Genomic DNA, 3,527 nt, shown 5'->3' with positions numbered 1-3,527 from the left:
AAAGCTTCACAGCCACTTCTCATTGCTCTACGGATTGTATATGGAGATGAGACACCAGCAGCTCCTGAGGTCACTACAGCTATGGATGTTGCAAAAAACACCATAAAAGAATCTCTAAAAGATAAATCCGATTTACTTGCCAAGGTAATGGTGTTATATGATAAGAGGTGGGAAACCCAAATGGAGCAAAAGCTATATGGGGCAGCTCTTTTCTTGAATCCAAGCAAGTTCTTCGCTATAAGGGAGAAAGACAAGAGACAAGCTGGAAGGTTAAGAGGCATGTTCAATCAAGTTCTATGGAAAATGGAGACTGATGACGATGTGTCAACCAAGATTTCACAGCAAGCTGATGACTATGAACAATCCGAAGGCAAAGGCTTCTCAATGCCTTTAGCTATAAGGGACAGAGAGAAAAAGAACCCTAGTAAGTTTAGAACATTTTCTTTCCTTCTATTGTGCTGATTTTATTTGGCTATGTGCTGATTGTAGTCTAATTGTTTTTCAGTTCGGTGGTGGTGTTCCTATGGTGGCCATACATTTGAACTATAATGTTTAGCAAAGAAAATAATCAGTCTTTGCTGCTCAGCATCAGGTTGTGAGCGTAGCTGGAGTGAATTCTCTAGTGTAATTATCTTTGCTAGAGTGTTAGTGTTGTTGCAAATTGTAGATCAATGTGATGTTCTCATGTTATTTTTTTTCTGTAGATCCACACCAAAAAGAGGAATAGATTAGAGCACAAGAGGTTAAACAAATTAGTTTATGTCAGTTACAACAAAAAGATGACAAATAGGTTTAAAAAATTTGAGAACTTGGTTGCAAAGGAAAGAGGAGCAACCCTCTCTTGCTAGAAGAGTTTCAGTGGGATAGTGAATGGGTGGATGAGAATTCTGAGGAGGTGCCTGGGGCTGTTGTGGATGAAGTTATTGGTGCATCTGAGAATCTAAGGAGTCATAACTTGCATAGGGCTATTGCTACCCGTGCTGCAGCCAATATCCAGAAGATTTATACTAGGAACAAGAAGCATCCTAGGAGGACTTCTGCAGCACCAGATATATCTGGAGGGGAAGAAGATGATAGTGACCATGATGCGCAAGAAGATCAACATGCATTTGATCCTGTGGTACCAATGGAGGAGGATGAAGACACCCGTGGAGATGGAGGAGGCTTTCGTGTAGATGCTGATTTACTTGAGTAGTTCTTATCATTGGCCATTTTGCCTATTTATGTACTGGACTTGATGTATGCACTATTGCACTATGCAGTATGCACTATGGCAATGGCAGTGTGCCACTATGCACTATGTAGTTCTGGACTGGTTTAAATTATGTGCTTTACTGTGTTAATTTACTTTGTTGATCACTTCATTGCCTTTCACCTAATTCCCTTTGTTAATGTGCTTTATTTTTCTATAATTTCAGTTTGGCAGCAGCAGCCAACAAGACAAGAAAGAGCTCTGCAGCAGCCAGGTAAGTGGCCAGCTGACCTATCTATCTAGAGCAGTAGAGCCTAGAACATGTAGTATACTAGTGTGTGTATATATATATATGGTATAGATTTTATACTGTATATATAACTATATATAATATATATATGGTATATATCAGTCCCCATATGTAGGGGATGACTGGGACGACCAGGGGACTCGTCCAGGGTCGATTAATCGTCTTGGACGACGACTAATCATCCTGGACGTCCTGGACGGTCCTCAGGTGTCCAGGCTCGACCAGCTGTCCTGAAAACATTAGGGAGGACACACAGCTATAGAGAGCCCCGCTTTAAAGATACGTGGTAAGATACTTGAATAGTACAATTTGTTATCCTTTTGGTATTAAGTATGTGTACTAAAACTGTTCAACCGCATTTCTGTTTCTAGGCGACACAATTGTCAAGGCTGTCCAACGAAGCAGCGTTCCGGCTTCACGAGTCTAGAGGGCAGGGGCCAGGCGTTCTCGTGGCTTTTGTGGAGGTAAACATAAACTTGTCCATTTCGAAAATATTTCTTTAGTGTATATGCGTTTGGGTAATAAACTAACTTTAACGTCTATTTATGCAGAAGGTGAAGAAGAGTTGCAGGAAGCTAGCTCAGAAGTTGAGCTGCATGAACACTCCTTATGAGGAACCGCCACTCCCCGTGTGGTCGGGTGGCACGTCTTCAGCCTCTTTGAGGACACCAGTCGGCTCTTCTCAGTCGATGACGCAGGGTGCCGTTTTCGCGGGGCGTACACCACCACATCATAGCGCTGGGAAGGACCCTGCAACCGAGGACGAGGAGGAGGAGGATGACGACGACGACGAACCCCTGGGCTTCCGCGGACAGCACGGCCAGGGGGACGAATGGCCGTAGGACGAGATTGGCATGTCTCAGCTAGGTGGTGCCCCGTTTGGCACCCAAGGAGCCTCACAGGTACTAATAAAGATAGTTTGTTTCATTACGTAGGCTCCATGAACTAACAATCATAAAGAATTATAAGTAATCATGCGTATCATATACCTGCAAGGTACGAGCCGTACGCACCGTCGACGCGACCATACTGACGTTGGCTACACTCCCAATGTGTTGCCAACAAATCCGAAGAGATAAAGGCGTCCGAGGGATCCTTACACTCCTGGGTCTTAGTTTGTTAGGTCAAATGAATATTGGCATCCGAAACTTGCGGGGTTATTTAGTTATGTTATGTCAAACTTATATCAAAACAATGAATATGTTATGTGGCAGTTTGTCAACTTGCTTCTTATTCGTTTCTTTGAGTCGCGGCAGCACTGCCGGCGAGATTAAGTACCCTGCGTTCGGGAACCGGCAGTCCCGGCGTATCTGGACGTCGGTGGCGATTTTTCGTAATCGATTAGTTAAAATGGTGTATAACCGTATTATGAAAGATGAAAAACTAATCATTGGCTTATCAAATTCTTTATTCGGCCGTGAAAAAAACTCATCAAAATACGGGCACGACGCGTTTCGATTCAACCATACAGGTAGCCCGGGCCGGCGGCAGGCGCAGCGGCCAGGTGGTGTGGCTGCTCGTGCGGTATATTTGGTCCAATCACGCCACGCAACAGGGCGCGGCACTGCCGCGCCAGGGTCGGTGGCGCGGTAGGACCCGCCACGTCATTGGCCCCCAGACCGGCCCACGCCACGTCAGCCCTGTGCCGCGCCACCATGTAAGACGCGTCACAGACATTTGGCCTCGCCAGGGCAATAGGCACGGCAAAAAATGTTAGTTTAAAAAAAATGCAACTGTGTTAGATTTAAAATTATATTAAAAAAGGGTTAAAATTAAAAAAAATCCCAACGGACGGGCAGAGCCTGCAGTGGCACGGGAACAGGGAACGCAACCGTAACGGCAACGGAACGAGAACGGCCAGCAGTGGCCCCCATTTTATTTATTTTTTATTCGAAAGGCAACAACAGCACCATTTCCGAGAATCAGCAGGTAGGTAGAACGTATCCAGCCAATAAAATTTTTATCTTAAAACACATTACCAGCCTAGAAATCAACGGCGGAATGAACAATGAACGAACGGAACAA

The 3,527-nt window shown here is 44.8% G+C and overlaps 1 long non-coding RNA gene across 1 annotated transcript; it reads left to right on the top strand.

The window, feature by feature from the left end:
- The first annotated feature begins 214 nt into the window (after window positions 1-214).
- LOC136504176 (uncharacterized) lies at window positions 215-803 on the top strand. The gene is made up of 3 exons (XR_010770797.1): window positions 215-424; window positions 506-624; window positions 705-803. It is a non-coding gene; the product is annotated as an uncharacterized lncRNA (long non-coding RNA).
- Window positions 804-3,527: the final 2,724 nt, after the last annotated feature.

Source organism: Miscanthus floridulus, chromosome 14 (genome assembly GCF_019320115.1).
Source record: "Miscanthus floridulus cultivar M001 chromosome 14, ASM1932011v1, whole genome shotgun sequence".
In the NCBI taxonomy this organism is placed as follows: domain Eukaryota; kingdom Viridiplantae; phylum Streptophyta; class Magnoliopsida; order Poales; family Poaceae; genus Miscanthus; species Miscanthus floridulus.
Note: the sequence above shows the minus strand (reverse complement) of the source record. Positions and strands in the feature narration are given on the sequence as shown.